Raw genomic sequence first — 18,762 nt, forward strand, 5'->3', positions numbered from 1 at the left:
ATTATACACAGCATCCACTCCTAGCAAAGTGACGTTAGGGAACGGGGAGGAGAAACGTTGAAACAAAACTCGAAAGCAAAACACGGCAGCGCGCAGAAGGCAGATTCATCGTAACCTGTGGATTTGGTGTGCCGTGCGCAGGGGGCTAACGGGACGGGAATCAGACGTGCAGATGGATACGAAACGAACATTCGCGTCTTCGTCTTCGGGAAACAGCTGAAGTGACGAATATCCGACGGCTCATCTTCAGTTTATTTCATTTATTATTTTTCGCAACGCCCCATTTAAGGCGGCACCAGAAAGTGGACGGATGAATGGATGGTCGGAAAATTGGCTTCTTTATTTATAAAATAGTGTGATAATGTCAATTAAGTCTTACGCATAACAGAGGCACAACTCTGGATGGGATGTAAGCCCATAAATGAACTTTTGGCACCATACAATATAACAAAATGTGTATTCAAAATATTTCGATTTTTTTTATATAGTATGTTATTACTGCCTATCCCCTGCTCGGTGCTGCTGATGTCCTGTCGGATTGACATTGAACCATAATATGATCAGTAGTAATAAGAATTATTACAGAGGGACTTAGACAGAATTCATAATGTAAATGCACTGCATATTGGAAGTAAACGTGTTAGTTATGAATACTTGAAACTTGAAAGCATGCCTGATAAGAAGGACTAAGGACTAAAAGTGGATTGGAACTGTCCACAGTAAAACAGTTTACAGAAGCGATTAAGACAGTTAATAGGATGGTAGATTACAAAAGCCTGATTTTCTTAAGCTACACGACACCAGAGAGGCCTCATCTGGAGTATTACGTGCAGTTCTTGTCACTGTATTAGGAAAAGATATAACAAACCTAAAGACGCAGGCCTTAGAAGTGGAGTTTTAATATAAAAAAAGGCATGTATGAAACTATCATATAAAAAGAAAAGGTTAAAACGGACAAAAGAACACAGACATTGTAAGGCATTTGTTTCAAAGTGCTTTACAACAGGCCAAAAAAGTAGTGACATGCAAAGAAAAACAGATTAAATGTAGAATAATAATGAATAAATGGTATTCAAAAGATAAATAAATAATGTATACTTGTATAAGAAAGATGTAATTGAGAGAAACAGAGTTCTTAAAAACAGATTTTGTAAGTCAATAAAAGTGACAGTCTGATGATAAGGTCAGTTGGCCTTAAATAAAAAAAAAAAAACTGGAGAAAAAAACAAAATCCATTGTAGTTCCAGGACAAAAGACAACATATTACCTATCATAAATGTTGTTAAGTACTTCTTTATTATTTTTTTAGGCTTTGTCTTAGGGAATTCGACACAGTGGGTCTAGTGACAAGTTGGGGTATGTGCTTTCATTCAGAATGCAACAGCTTTGTATGAAATCTTCAGTATCTTGCAACCTGTCACATGGAATAACCTTGTTTTAGAAAAAAAAACCTTAGGCTGACATACAGTGCATCCAGAAAGTATTCACAGCGTATCACTTTTTCCACATTTTGTTATGTTACAGCCTTATTCCAAAATGGATTAAATTAATTTTTTTCTTCAGAATTCCACACACAACGCCCCATAATGACAAGGTGAAAAAAGTTTACTTGAGATCTTTGCAAATTTTTTAAAAATAAAAAAATTGAGAAAGCACAAGTACATACTGTAAGTATTCACAGCCTTTGCCATGAAGCTCAAAATTGAGCTCAGGTGCATCCTGTTTCCCCTGATCATCCTTGAGATGCTTCTGCAGCTTAATTGGAGTCCACCTGTGGTCAATTCAGTTGATTGGACATGACTTGGAAAGGCACACCCCTGTCTATATAAGGTGCCACAGTTGACAGTTTATGTCAGAGCACAAACCAAGCATGAAGTCAAAGGACCTCCGAGACAGGATTGTCTCGAGGCACAAATCTGGGGAAGGTTACAGAAAAATTTCTGCTGCTTTGAAGGTCCCAATGAGCACAGTGGCCTCCATCATCCGTAAGTGGAAGAAGTTCGAAACCACCAGGACTCTTCCTAGAGCTGGCCAGTAATCTAAACTGTGCGATTGGGGGAGATGGGCCTTAGTCAGGGAGGTGACCAAGAACCTGATGGTCCCTCTGTCAGAGCTCCAGAGGTCCTCTGTGGAGAGAGGAGAACCTTCCAGAAGGACAACCATCTCTGTAGCAATCCACCAATCAGGCCTGTATGGTAGAGTGGCCAGACGGAAGCCACTCCTTAGTAAAAGGCACATGGCAACCCGCCTGGAGTTTGCCAAAAGGCACCTGAAGGACTCTCAGACCATGAGAAACAAAATTCTCTGGTCTGATGAGACAAAGATTGAACTCTTTGCTGTGAATGCCAGGTGTCATGTTTGGAGGAAACCAGGCAGCGCTCATCACCAGGCCTATACCATCCCTTCAGTGAGGCATGGTGGTGGCATCATCATGCTGTGGGGATGTTTTTCAGCAGCGGGAACTAGGAGACTGGTCAGGATAAAGGGAAAGATTACTGCAGCAATGTACAGAGACATCCTGGATGAAAACCTGCTCCAGAGCACACTTGACCTCAGACTGGGGCGACGGTTCATCTTTCAGCAGGACAACGACCCTAAGCACACAGCCAAGATATCAAAGGAGTGGCTTCAGGACAACTCTGTGAATGTTCTTGAGTGGCCCAGCCAGAGCCCAGACTTGAATCCGATTGAACATCTCTGGAGAGATCTTAAAATGGCTGTGCACCGACACTTCCCATCCAACCTGATGGAGCTTGAGAGGTGCTGCAAAGAGGAATGGGCGAAACTGGCCAAGGATAGGTGTGCCAAGCTTGTGGCATCATATTCAAAAAGACTTGAGACTGTAATTGCTACCAAAGGTGCATCGACAAAATATTGAGCAAAGGCTGTGAATACTTATGTAGTATTATGTACTTAGTTTTTTTTATTTTTAATACATTTGCAAAAACCTCAAGTAAACTTTTTTCATGTTGTCATTATAGGGTGTTGTGTGTAGAATTCTGAGGAAAAAAATGAATTTAATCCATCTTGGAATAAGGCTGAAACATAACAAAATGTGGAAAAAGTGATGCGCTGTGAATACTTTCTGGATGCACTGTATTTATTGAGAAAGCTGTTTCATTTTGCCCATTTTTGAACTCTGAACTGAACATTAGACATGACAGTTCCTTGATACCCAAAGAAAGACAATTTGCTTGCTTTATCATACAGAACAACATAATTCAGCAGTGCTAATGCCATCACAAAGGTTTCTCTAATAACCAATTACCATTTAAACATGATTAAATTAAGGATTTAAAAGATGAGTTAAGAGAGCTTGCTATTAGGACACTGAATGAATGGCTGCTGAAAATGTGGCTTTGCAGTCATATGTGGATAATAAATTAAAACTCAGTCATTTCAAGTGGTAATAGCCATTAGCAATATTAGTAATGTCTTTGCTGTATTTTTAAACAAATTTAATAACATCTTGATAAAAAAAAGTTTTCCGTCCTAAACATGAATATTTATGGGTTATTCCAAACTTTTGAATGCTACTGTCTATAGAAAAGGGAAGAGCAGAGTCATTTTTGTTGGGAGACTGCATTCCTTTAATGTGCTTAGTATTGTCCTTTACATGTAATTTGATGGCTGGTGCAATATTCTATGCTTGTGCCAGGCACAAAGAACATTTCACATAATCCAAAAAGAGATTTTTGTAGGTAAGACATTACATTAAGCATATAATAGACAATTGGAAAAAAAAATAATGATGAGGACTTATTTGCTAAAAATTTTTTAACAATATTTTACATTATTGAGATGAGTTTACTACTTATTTAATTTTTCCAGAATTGTATGGGATTGGGGTCAGTGACCCACCTGCCTTTAATGCAGAGACCCTACTGTGTCTGTGTGTATAATAGCCAACAATATCTGTGCCTAATTTGATAATAGCCAGTAAGATGTACAAGATCGTGCACTGTTTACATCACAGAGAATGGGATGCTGGTCCCAGTCTGACGTGATTGACATCAGATCATTATGAAACCCTCTACCATTGTCACCATTAGACAAAATACTGTCTTAAGTATTTAAACTTAAAGTAAACTGATAACCACCACCCACCTGCCCATAAACATATATTATATTTTACTACAAATTACCTACATTTAATCTGCAACATCTAAACTTAGAATCAAATAGCTTTGAGGAGAAAAAGGACACGCCACAGCAACACAGAATTAAAAATGCAGTGCATGACTCAAACACAAGACTTTGGGGGATGCCGGGTAACAGAAGTAGCCGAAGGACAGCCAGGTGGTTTGGTAGACAGTGTGAGGTCACCAAACAATTGATAAGATGATCTTCAATATACCTGTACTTTCTGCACCAGGATTCTGCATTTTTTTTAAGTGCAGAAAGTATTGTTCTTTCTTTCTTTCTTTCTTTTCAACATATAAAGCCTTAAATGGCCAAGTCCCTGCTTACCTATCTGAACTTTTCATTACTTACAAACCAGAGCTCACGTTAAGATTTCAAGATGCTGGCCTACTTAAGGTTCCAAGCATTAATAAAATTAAAGTGGAAGGTCGAACCTTTAGTTACAGTGCCCTGAAGCTGTGGAATTATCTGCCTGCTAATATAAGAGATGCTGCTTCAATCTTCTTTTTCTTCTTTCGGCTGCTCCTATTAGGGGTCCCCACAGCGGATCATCTTTTTCCATATCTTCCTGCCCTCTGCCTCTTGCTCTGTTACACCCACCACCTTCATGTCCTCTCTCACCACTTTTCCTTTTACCTGACAGCTCTATCCTTAACATCCTTCTTTCAGCTTTTAAATCCAGACTGAATATTTATGTTGTGTACTGGGGAGTCCCAAAGGCACAAAACTGCCAAAGCACCTTCAAAAGTAGCCCTCTGGGATGGGGGGTGAAATTCCATCAAACCTCAAGAAGAAAGGGTCTTGAAAAAAATTGTATAAAAATAAAAAAGTTTATTTTCAAAAGTCTGTGCAAGCACAAAAGCTCAGAAGAAAGCAAAGGAATTACCCAAAAGGCAAGGCAATACACAATACAGAATCCAGTAGCGTAGTCAAAAAGAAAGCATAGGTTAAAAAAAACAATAAACACAGTCCAAAAACAAAATCTAAAGGTGTCGTCTAAAATACGGCACAGGGTGGAAAATCCGGAAAACACAAAGGCAAAAGCAATGGCACAAATACAATACTTTCCACTCCCTGGCACATTCAAATTGAACCGATAGGAATTGTGGAAGGCCCACCCATAAATAGGGCGGAGGGCCATTCCTGGCAGTGATTGTCAGGTGGCTGTGCCCCTTGGGGGACTTTCCACTAAACACAACCTAGGACATTATTACTTACAAATAAAGACAAAGAAAATGTACATCTATACTAATAAAAGGCAAAGCCCTCACTGACTGACTGACTTACTCACTGACTCACTCACACACTCACTCACTGACTCATCACTAATTCTCCAAGTTCCCGTGTAGGTAGAAGGCTGAAATTTGGCAGGCTCATTCCTTACAGCTTCCTTACAAAAGTTGGGCAGGTTTCATTTTGAAATTCTACGCGTAATGGTCATAACTGGAAGCTATTTTTCTCCATTTACTGTAATGGAGTTGAGCTCGAAAGCCATGGGGGCAGTTTCGTGTGACATCATCACGCCGCCCACGTAATCACGTGAACTGACTGTCAACGCAGTGCGTAGAAAACCAGGAAGAGCTCCAAAAAGCGCTGAAGAAAACATGCATTATATAATTGAGAAGGCACCGAAACAATAAGAAGCGAAAGAGTGACATATACAACCATATTCAATGCTGCTACTTCGGAAACAAGGCACACCTTACGCATTACAATTTATTTGAGAAATTCCAGTCTGGCTTTCGCACTGGTCATAGTACAGAAACGGCACTAACACGGGTTGTAAATGACATTCTGATATCCTCTGATGAAGGAAACTCCACTGTAATTATGTTGTTGGACTTAAGTGCAGCATTTGACACCATTGACCATTCTATTTTACTGCACAGGCTAGAAAACGATGTTGGGCTTACAGGCCCCGTGCTCACTTGGTTCAGTTCTTATTTATCAAATCGATTCCAGTATGTACAGAAATGTGCAGACAGTACTCCATCATTATACACAGAAGTTCAATATGGTGTCCCGCTGGGCTCAGTAATGGGACCTTTACTGTTTTCACTTTACATGCTTCCACTGGGATCTCTCATTAGGAAACATAATGTTAATTTTCACTCGTATGCAGATGACACCCAGTTATACCTTTCATTTAAATCAAATGAAGTTTCTCCGATGTTGTCTTTAATTAGTTGTGTTAGTGAATTAAAGGAATGGATGAATGAGAACTACTTGTCTTTAAATACAGATAAAACAGAGATGTTAATTGTTGGAGGGAATGACGCTGATCACAGCAATATTTTGTCGTCATTTAACTCAGTTGGAATCCCAATTAATTTTACTGAATCAGCCCGCAATCTAGGAGTTATCTTTGACTCTAGCATGTCATTTAAAGCACATATTACAAAGTCGTCCAAAACATGTTTTTCCATCTTAAAAATGTTAGGAAATTAAGGCGCTTTCTAAATAAACAGGATTGTGAGAAATTAATTCATGCATTTATCTCTAGTAGGATTGACTACTGCAATGCGGTGTTCACTGGCTGTTCAAACTGTTCTCTATACAGCCTCCAGTTAATCCAAAATGCGCTGCAAGAATTATTACAAGAACAAGAAAATATGAACACATAACTCCAGTTCTTAAATCTTTACACTGGCTCCCAGTTAAGTTTAGGGCAGATTTCAAAATCCTCCTTTTAACATATAAAGCATTAAATGGCCAAGGTCCGCTTACTTGTCTGAACTTATCATGACTTACAAACCTGAGCACATTAAGATCTCAAGATGCCGGTCTGCTTAGGATTCCAAGGATTAATAAAATAACAGTGGGAGGTCGAGCTTTTAGTTACAGGTCCCTAAACTGTGGAATGGTCTTCCTGCTTCCATAAGAGATGCCCCTTCAGTCTCAGCCTTTAAATCCCGGCTGAAGACTCACTACTTCAGTTTAGCATATCCTGACTAGAGCTGCTGATTAACTGTACATACTGCATCTCTGTTGTTAGTCATTAGCACTTAACATAAGTAACATGATAATTATATTTGAATACTAACCCTCACCTATTCTGTTTCTTTTCTCGGTACCCAAATGTGGCAATTGGTGCCACGCCCACCTGCCAAGTTGTTTGCCTGCCTATGGTAAAGTCATCCCTGATGGAGGATCACAGGAATCATGGGAAAGAGGGGTCCTTTCATCAGAGCAACGTTTCAGCCGTGGCATGGCCAAATGGGGAGGCAGCTAGATGGATGAGGTCTCCAGGACTCTAAAAATATCCAAACCTAATTATGTCATATCATCTACTGTTAAACCATACTTCTAAAATTTTTATTATTATGCTGTATTAAGGAATTGTTCTGTTCTGTGTATTGTATTGTATTGACCCCCTACTTTTGACACCCACTGCACGCCCAACCTACCTGGAAAGGGGTCTCTCTTTGAACTGCCTTTCCCAAGGTTTCTCCCATTTTCCCTACAAGGTTTTTTGGGAGTTTTTCCTTGTCTTCTCAGAGAGTCAAGGCTGGGGGGCTGTCAAAAGGCAGGGCCTGTTAAAGCCCATTGCGGCACTTCCTGTGTGATTTTGGGCTATACAAAAATAAACTGTATTGTATTGTATTGTAAACTGTAAGGTGTAAACCTAAAGTTTAAATTAAGTTCATAGACAGGCTGCCGCTGGCGTTTGTCATGCCCATGGGTAATGCGGGATACAAGTTTAATGAGAGGACGCAGGATATATAAACGAGTTTTGATCACTTTGTAACTAAGTTAAAATTGCACGTGAAGGGCTGTGCTTATGCAAATTCCGAGAGACTGTGTTTATGGGGGATTGACAGTTAAGGCGGGTGGGGGAGTCACGTCATCATCTCCCCTCCCATTCACCTCATTTCGCTCTGAGCTGAACTCCGCAGCTAACGCACGCAGTGTTACAGAAGCGACTTTGTGACGCTGCTACCAAATACTCACAGAAAAATCCACAAGTTAATACACATGCTGTCTCTACAGTTTCTCCACACTGAATCCTCCAGGCACTACTTACAAAAGGTTACATTTACAATCGTGTTACGTTATTTTTAAAATGTTTCCTTCCCTTAGCACAAGCACAGCTGAGAAGCTTCGATACATATGCTCAATAACGCGTTAAAAAATCACGCATTTAATCACACTTTGCAATACAAGCAAAGGGGAACTTCTGTCAATGCATGATTTCATGGTACAACGATTACATTGATCAGCGCTTCCCGATTCATTTTACCCTCGCACACCCTTGGTTTGAGAAGAAGTATGAAAAAATACGAGGTTAACACAGAAAAACAGATCACCAATTGAAGCTTTATGAATAATCGATTCGCCATCAATAATTGTTTTGGTAAAGCCATACTCAGTGTAATCCTATCCACAAGTTAATACACACGCTGTCTCTACAGTTTCTCCACACTGAATCCTCCAGGCACTACTTACAAAAGGTTACATTGACAATCGTGTTACGTTATTTTTAAAACATTTCCTTTTCTTAGCACAAGCACAGCTGAGAAGCTTCGATGCATGTGCTCCATAATGCGTTAAAAAATCACGCATTTAATCACAAGCAAAGGGGAACTTCTGTCAATGGATGATTTCCTGGTACACCGATTACATTGATCAGCGCTTCCCGATTCATTTTACCCTAGCACCTCCTTGGTTTGAGAAGAAGTATGACAAAATATGAGGTTACCACAGAAAAACAGATCACCAATTGAAGCTTTATGAATAATCGATTCACCATCAATAATTGTTTTGGTAAAGCCATACTCAGTGCAATCCTCCTTCCATTTTATAATTTTTCCGCCACTAGCCATGATTAAATGAACGGTAAAAAAGTACGAGCGAAGCGAGGGTGACTTATTCAGGCAGGCAGGCGACAGCTCAATAGCTCGAATTTGGATATAAGTAGGTTCTATTTAGTCGCCAGAAATATCTTTGTTAGAAATGGAAATTGAATTTAGTCTTTAAATTTCTATGGTAAAGAAAAAGTTATGCAATGATGACTAAATTTAACTATATAAAGTCAAAAGTTTTATATATAAAGTCATTCCCGAATATATAAAGTCAAACCTTGATTATATAAAGTCACTGTCGGAATAATAATAATATATATATATACTGCTCAAAAGAATTAAAGGAACACTTTTTAATCAGAGTATAGCATAAAGTCAATGAAACTTATGGGATATTAATCTGGTCAGTTAAGTAGCAGAGGGGGTTGTTAATCAGTTTCAGCTGCTGTGGTGTTAATGAAATTAACAACAGATGCACTAGAGGGGCAACAATGAGATGACCCCCAAAACAGGAATGGTTTAACAGGTGGAGGCCACTGACATTTTTCCCTCCTCATCTTTTATGACTGTTTCTTCACTAGTTTTGCATTTGGCTACAGTCAGTGTCACTACTGGTAGCATGAGGCGATACCTGGACCCTACAGAGGTTGCACAGGTAGTCCAACTTCTCCAGGATGGCACATCAATACGTGTCATTGCCAGAAGGTTTGCTGTGTCTCCCTGCACAGTCTCAAGGGCATGGAGGAGATTCTAGGAGACAAGCAGTTACTCTAGGAGAGCTGGAGAGGGCCATAGAAGGTCCATAACCCATCAGCAGGACCAGTATCTGCTCCTTTGGGCAAGGAGGAACAGGATGAGCACTGCCAGAGCCCTACAAAATGACCTCCAGCAGGCCACTGGTGTGAATGTCTCTGACCAAACAACCAGAAAGACTTCATGAGGGTGACCCAATGGCCCCATGTCCTCTAATGGGCCCTGAGCTCATTGCCCAGCAGCATGCAGCTCGATTGGCATTCGCCATAGAATACCAGAATTGGCAGATGCACCACTGGTGCCCTTTAATTTTTACAGAAGTGACAGAAGTGAAAGGGTCTGGAGAAGCCATGGAGAACATTATGCTGCCTGTAACATCATTCAGCATGAGCAGTTTGGTGGTGGGTTAATGATTGTCTGGGGAGGCATATCCATGGAGGGTCACACAGACCGCTACAGGCTTGACAAAGGCACCTTGGCTGCAATTAGGTATCAGGATGAAATCGTTGGACCCATTGTCAGACCCTATGCTGGTACAGTGGCTCCTGGTGCACGACAATTCCTGGCCTCATGTGGTGAGAGTATGCAAGCAGTTCCTGGAGGATAAAGGAATTGATACCATTGACTGGCCACCACACGTTCCTGACCTAAATCCAATAGAACACCTCTGGGACATTATGTTTTGGTCCATCCAATGCCACCAGGTTGCACCTCAGACTGTCCAGGAGCTCAGTGATGCCCTAGTCCAGATCTGGGAGGAGATCCCCCACAACACCATCTGTCATCTCATTAGAAGCATGCACCGATGTTGTCAGACATGTATACAAGAACACAGGGGCCATACAAAGTGCTGCGTACAATTTTGAGTTGCTGCAATTAAATTTTGGCAAAATGGCCACATAATGTTTTCACTCTGATTTTTGGGGCGTCTTTGAATTCAGGGCTCTGTAGGTTGATCATTTTCATTACCATCAAACGATGTGGCATCCTTTCGTTCCTAACACATTACCCAGTCTATATCAGTATAGATATCCAGGAGGATTTCTTTTTCCCAATGAGATCTGATGTGTTTTCAAAGTGTTCCTTTAATTTTTTTGAGCAGTTTATATATATATATATATACTCATGGGTATATATATATATATATATATATATATATATATATATATATATATATATATATATGCCAGCAACACTTGTGACAATGACAAAACAATTACATTGTCAATCATATTACGTTATTATTAAAATGTTTCCTTTTCTTTTTACTACTACCGCGGGAAGGGCACCTCGCCCCTTCATAGCCAGACCCAGTGAGGCCCTGGGAGCGGAGTGTGTTTTACCGCACTTTCTGTGTGACCAGTCTTGTCCCAAAATCACTGGATAGGGGGGTTCGGGCAACACCGCAACCACCAAATTAAACAATTGCCCCTTCCAGGTCATGTAACAGTGAGCGGAACGATATGACTTGGTCTCCCCATGTACACACGTGACTTGCAAATGTTGCTTAAGCCACTGTCGCGGTAATACATAACGGCGAGTGACAATGGTTATGTTGCTGCCAGAGTCAAATAGAGCCACCACTGAATGCCCATTCAATAACACCACTCCCGTGTTCGGACTCGCCAGGGGGTGCGACGGAGTACAGTACCTTTCTGCGGTGGCCCAGGTGCAGTCCATCGGCTCTGTGGTGGTGTTCAGAGGACAGGTTGGCAGTAGGTGGCTGGTCTCACCACACTTGTAACAGCGCGGGGAGGCCGGCTTTTATTTTGGTTTCTGCGGCGCTTCCGCAGCGCATCGAGAGGGCTCGGAAGACCGCGAGCTGACGTTCCAAGACTTCCAGGAGTCCTGGCATGCCCTTGTAAGGGTGGCGCCAGACCTGCTGGGCGAGGGAGCTAGGCATGGTGTTTATGAGGCCCTCACAGGCCACCTGCTCCACTACCTTCCGGGCTTGGGGACCCTCAGCCGTAGCCAGGGCTCCATTTTACCCCAGAAGTCGAAGGCCTGGGCTCGGGCCGGCTTTTCTGGGTCAAACTGCCAGCTCCGCCATTCGCAAGCCTGCTGGCCCGGCATAATGCCGTAGCGTGCCAGGATCTCCTGTTTTAGGAGGTCGTAACTCACGGCCTTCTGCTCGGGGAGATCGTAGTAAGCCCGCTGCGCGGGTCCCTTCAGGTAGGGCACCAGGATGGACGCCCATTCGGACCGCTGCCACTCGTTCCGGGTGGCCGTCCTTTCAAATATTCCCAGGTACGACTCTATGTCGTCAGCCTCTGTCATTGTCACTAGAGGCGGAGGCGTTGGCCGAGGTGGATCGGGTCTTACCCTCTGGGCTTCAGCCAGCCTGGCCTTCGTTGCCTCCAACTCCCGGGTGGTAGCGGCTTGCGCTTGATGCAGGGACAGGATATGGGCATTCATCCCCTGCAGCACTGTGTTGAGGTCCTGTCCTTCTGTCATCTCTTTCGGAGAAGTATCCTGCCGGCTACGCCACTGTAAAAGATGCAACAACAAGCAGCATAAAGGTTTGGGGTTTTCCGGCCCCGTATATTGCAGACAATCCACAATTAATCAAAAAAAAAAACACTGGTCAAAATATAAACACAAACAGGTTCATATGTGCGACGCCGAAGATGGCGTCGGCGGCCATTTTATGTAGGAGGAACCGGAAGTGGAGGAATGCTGAGAAGGAACCGTGAGGGAAGATGGGATTGATGACGTCAGGAACAATGGCGGAGGAAGGGCGGAAGTAACATGCTGAGGGCAAATGAGGCTTATGGTGGCGGAGCATCTTTTTTTCTGTAAGAAAGCAAAGGAGAAAGGTTAGTACCCCGCCACTCCCTGCCGGCAAACGTCTTCTGAAGCGTGTTAAGGTCCGTCCGCGGTCTCCTATTCGCGCGTGCGTGACAATAGATATGAGAACAACACTCATATCAATGACAAACCAATTACATTGACAATCATGTCACATTATTTTTAAAATTTTTCCTTTTCTTTTTCATAACTTCTTTAACACACTACTTCACCGCAGCGAAGCGCGGGTATTCTGCTAGTAATAAATAAAAGAAACATCAATACAAATAAATTATATAAAATTAGACACAATAGACCTGAGACTTTCAACCCTAGTTGGGGGGAAATGCTGGCAGAAAACGTGATGATTCAATATTTTTGTCTAGCATACCCTGCCTAGAGCTACTGAGTAGCTGTGTGTACTGCATCTGTTTCTTAGTCATTACTACAAAAATATAAGTAATACAATCTTTATAAATTGTTACAACCCTATTCTATTCAATTTCTCTTCTTAGTATGCTTTGTATTTATGGAAAGATGCTCTGCAATGACTATCTTGGACCATGTTAACTAAGAAACATAACACTACTGTGATCAGACACATGAAAGGTTTATGAAAACCTGAAACACAAAATGGTGGATCTCATACAAATAAGTACACAAAATGATAGAACTAATGAAAATATAATTTTACACAATAGTAAAGAAAACCCATCACCACAATATCAGTAAAAATAATAAATAGCAAAACAGACTGGTGCTTGTGCATTCCTGACAAAGCCTCCACCCCAATGAGTAGGCACAGAATGTATTCATCATGTTTAGAGAAGCACTTCATATGAAATTGTCATAGCAGCCTAAGAGCACAAATATCTCTGGCAGGAATCCAAGAATGGCTCTCTGGTCCAAAACGTGGGTCTACCGTCAATGACAATTGGCGGTGATGCTGTAGATGGTAAAGAATAGGGTCTTGTTTTAAATGTGACCCATTGCATGTGAAGTGAATTTTCTAATGAACTTATCATAACAGCTTAAAGGTAAGAGGCCAGATCTGCTTACTTAATGTTTTTTGAAAGGTCTAATCTATCTAGGTGCCAGTTTCCAGGAAGGAAACTTCTTTTGTCTTACCAGATGCTTACAGTTCATTAACTTTTTGGTCATTTGGCCCATATATTCCGGAAGCTGGTCAGAAAATAAGTTATAATGGGTAAGGTAGATTGAGTTGAATTATGTGAAATTTGGGGGGTTGGGGTAGATAACCATACGCTGCTATGATTAAAGTTGGAACAAAAGGAAAAGGCATTCAGACTCTTCACACTCTAATGGTTGAATAATTAATTTAATTAAACTTAATTGCTTTTTGTGCACTAATGTGTGTACATGCAGATATGTAGCCAAATGTTGAAACAAAATAAATTCTTAGTTCAAAATTAAAAGAAAGAAAAAGCACCTTAGACATAATGAGAAAACACCAAGGTAGAAATACAATTCAACGACAACTTCCAGAAATGTGAAAACCTTAACTAGCCAGTTTCATTTATTATAATGATCAAAAATTGACCCAGAAATTGTTTTCAGAGCTTTTTTCTAAATTTATACCTAAAGAGAAAGAACCCCAAAATAAAACACAATATTCTCATAAACTGATCAAAATTTCCTTTCACTAAAGCCTTTTAATATTAATGTAAAACAGAAAAGAAATTCCCAAATCAGCAATGTCGTTGTGCAGGAGGGTATTGCTTTCTCTTTGCAAGCAGCAACCCATAACAAGGCATTCCACAAACCATTCACAACTCTTTGTCATTCAGTACTATTGTAATTCATGACTCAGCAAGACCCAAGTATAGACATTGCATGAACCATAGTTTAAGAGACACTGCTTTACATTAAGGTATGTCATGAGTCTCAGGAAGATATGTAAGCAAGAACTTTATCACACTGTTTACACATTAACAATACATTTGAACATCTACTTTTGTTTTTTTATGTCTATACCATTTCACACTTTTCACTCATCGCTTTCAACTACCTACTATGTTCAGCCACACTTTAGTTGTCTGGGAGTACCGTTCTCTTTGCATCACCTGTCTACACTTTTCATGTAAATCTGCTAAAATACAGTATAACAGTTCTTGAGCTCACCAAAACCAGGATAGTCGCTTCTGTTTCATATTAATGTTATTTGTGACTTGCATCTTTGAGTTGGCAAGTGTGGCTGGGGAAAGGGACATACAGGCCTTAGTGCTAAGGCTACTACTACCATGACCCCCCGTAATCAGTGGAAAATGAATGAATGATTTGTATCTTTTCAACAGACTATTTGAACTATTAAAAATATACAACAGGCAGTACAGTGGTAGAGTGGTTACTATTACTGCGTCACAGATCCAGTATCCTGGGTTTAAATCCCATGTTTGTTGTGATTGGCAAAACTGATAATATTCCTCCTAAAAACATAAAAAAAGGCTAAAAAAATCTAATTCCAAAATATAATAAGAAATCTAACCAAAAACGTCACATAAAATCACAAAATAACAAAACCATCAAAAACCTAGGAAGAAACAACTGGCTAAGAAAATACAGAAGCCTTAACAAAGTTAATAGGAGGCAATTCAAAAAATAGCTTCACAGTGGATGGCTACAGCCAGACTCTATTGAAAAAGCCTAGCAAAGGACATTATGATCCACAAAAATCTGACAAAGTCTTAATGAGTCAAAGAAAAGGTACAATAAAGTAATACCTTGATTAATGAATTCCATGAGAATGAAACTCCTTTATAACAATGTTGGCATAAAATGTGTGATGACCCATGTGCAAGTTCAAGTACCTGTCCACTAGAGCCATGTAGTACTCATCATGCACCCTAACTACACAGAATAATCATTGTCTGTCATTGATATCTTGCATACTATAGAATGTGAAAGTTATTATACCCGAATGCTTAATATATTTCAGACGTACTGTGCTTATTTTAGTGTATTTATAAACGAATAAATATATTTTGCCTAATATATCATGAAAATTTACAGAACTACAATATCCTAAGAAAAAAAAATAAAATTTTAACTGAGGATAGAATCTGGAGTAAAGAAATGCTGGATAGCAGAATCAATGAAGTACTCAGGCATGTCAGAGCATGGAAGAAGATATGTATATAGACAGCCATTACCTGCAAGCACTCAAGATGTGCTTGACCATTGCTAAAACCCATTGACATAAATGTGTGGCCACACACAAATCTTCTTAAGGAACCTAGTTTAGTTTCAGCTCATGCAGTTCAGAAACGTGAGTCAGACACAGTTGCCTGAGACCCTAGGTGAACAATGCAAAGTGGATCTGGCAGGATGAATGTGGTAGTGCATGAGGCAGTGAGGACACATGGAGCAATCAGGAAGGAGCTGTGGAAGATCAGGGATGTGGTAACATCATCAGAGGTAGCCAATGAAGTAGATGGCAGTTTTATAGAATAAGCAACACCACCATATCTACCATTTAATATGCATCTTCATTTCTCCTATGGTATATCTACATCTGATAATGTTATTTTACTTTAACGAACATCCTGAGCTTGTCTCTGGAGCTGTGCAGCAATTTATGCAAACCTTGGTCACAGCAGCTCACGTCCCCTGCTCCTTGAATTCAAAGCAGTTAAGTGATGTGATATTCACGTGCATAAAAGAATTAAATAAAAGCAACTTAACTTATGTATACATTTATGAAAGATAGCTGTGTGATACTTTATGCTACAGTGGCTAAACATGTACTCAGTATTTCCATTACACCAAAACCACCTCACAGATGCACTATCCAAAGATTATAATGGTAATAATAATAATATTTCTCCAAAACTGTGCTTTATCGGTAAAGCACCACAATGATCTGCTTTTCATCATGCTCTGATGCAGCCAACAATTTCAGGTTGAGACAGCACAGAATTTAAATCTCCATCAGGTACTTCTTTGAAAAATTGCATGTATAAGAAATTTGAACTCCAATGAGCCACAGACACTCCACATCAATACAACATAACAATAGCACATGAATTTTTTCATCACTTGACATAGAGTCTGCTGACAACGAAAGCAATTTCGAAAACATGATATTGTAAAATAGTGTTAAAAACATTTTAGGAACACTACTAGTGCAGGTACATGCAATTACATTATTTTATAATTGTTATTTTTGAATGTGACTCAATGTTACAAAAATATATAATAAAACAAAATTACTTTAACCAGCTCTTTGATGATGTGATCAGAAAATTAAAAAATACTCCAACTTTCAAGCCAGCTAACCAAGTCTATGAAAGCATCTGAATGTTATGCCATGCATATGTTTTCATGATTGTTATTTTTAATGTTATGATGGTGATGATAGCACTCTGCCATTTTGTGGATTTGTTTCTCTATTTGTTGCTGCCATTTTGTATTGATTTTTACATGATTACTATGCCCGTTGCTGGTCATGTGACATATTAAGTCAGATCATTCCATTATATACTATATATGAAAAAACTGACAACAATAAGTGCTACTTAGAAGCAATTAAAACAAGTTAGTGTAGTGACATACTGCAACGTTATATTTGATTTCGATTTTTTTCTGTCTTAGATTTAAAGATAGTTCTGATGGTTCTTTTGGTTGATTGTGCTTTTATTAATGACTTTGCCAGCCTCAGTTTGTTCTTCCCTGTTTCCTGGGGCCTCATGCATAATACCATGCATAGAATTCACACTAAAACATGGTGGACAAACGAAAACAGAAATGTGCGTATGCACAAAAAAATCTGGATGCGAAAATGTGTGCGTATGCCAACTTCCACATATCTCCGCTGCATAAATCCCAGTCAGCACAAACATTCTTTGAACCTGCAAATCAATATAAATAGCCCCTTAAGTTCAGTATTCTGTGAAAAGACAATAGCAAAAGCACAGGGAAAATAGAAGAATTTCAGTGAATACCAAGTAGAGGCAAGGAATAACATACTATATTTTGGTTTAAGCAATGATATAAACAACAAAAAGAAGTTGATCGAGTGACATAGAGTGGTGGTGAAACTTGAAAGTTCAAGTTCAGAAAGTCGCATAGTGCCCGAAGTAAAAAAGGTGAAAAGGCAAGTCGTAGCCCACCATCTAAGTGTCATATGGAAGTGTATTAGGGTACACAGTGGAAAAGAAAGGTCAAAATGTCAACTTTAATCTCAAAATTTCAATTTTTTGAGATTAAACAGTAAACTTAATCTTAAAATCGTTTAGTTTACTAGTTTCTCAAATCACATTGTAACTAAAGCAGCACATTAAATGCTTTGTATTCTATGTGTTCTTCTAAATACTCTATGTGTGTAAATCACAGAATACATTACATTCATGATATTGCAGCTCTCTGAACAATTTAAATACTAAGATGTATACTTGATATCATTTTCATGATGATATAAAACATGGGGGCATGGTGGCGCAGTGGTAACGATGAGCTTGCGCCCCAACCAGAGATTGTTCCTGCCTCCCACAAGATGCTTGCTATGCTGTGTGCGACCCTTGATGAAATAATTTATTGCAGCAGTACTGTCTGTTTCAGACGTACCAACCTCCAATTCCTGTACTTCCTTTTCACTCTAAATGCAGATTCTTGAAAACTTTTAAGGAACATTGAAATATCTTTGTAGTTCATGTTTAATTATTTCATCCATCTATCCAGGAAGTGTACGGTGCAAGGCAGGAAAAATCCCTTAACAGGCTGCTAGCTCATCAATACCACTGCGCCACTGTGCCCATATGTTTAAGTATTAACAGTATACATTATTTAAATTAAGTTAAAAATTTATCTGTATAATATAATATACATACTTTACTACATTTCATCTTAAAAATAATATCAAAAGCTCCAAGAAGACTGAAAAATCTCAATCAACTTAGAAACCAGTTGTCATCATCTGTAAATACGCACTCTTCTATTGAATTGAATTCATTTATTATTATTAAATAGTACAGTGCGATCAATCCATCCATTATCCAACCCGCTATATCCTATATACAGGGTCACGGGGGTCTGCTGGAGCCAATCCCAGCCAACACAGGGCGCAAGGCAGGAAACAAACCCTGGGCAGGGCGCCAGCCCACCGCAGGTACAATGATATACAATATGCAAATCCTCCATAAATATATTTGCCTATAAAATGATAAAATAACAATAATAATAATATGATAAAAACAATGAAAAATATACAATATGAAAGCATAAGTACAATATACATGTACATATAGCGCAGATAGTGAAA

Source organism: Polypterus senegalus, chromosome 4, assembly GCF_016835505.1.
Source record: "Polypterus senegalus isolate Bchr_013 chromosome 4, ASM1683550v1, whole genome shotgun sequence".
Taxonomy (NCBI): domain Eukaryota; kingdom Metazoa; phylum Chordata; class Cladistia; order Polypteriformes; family Polypteridae; genus Polypterus; species Polypterus senegalus.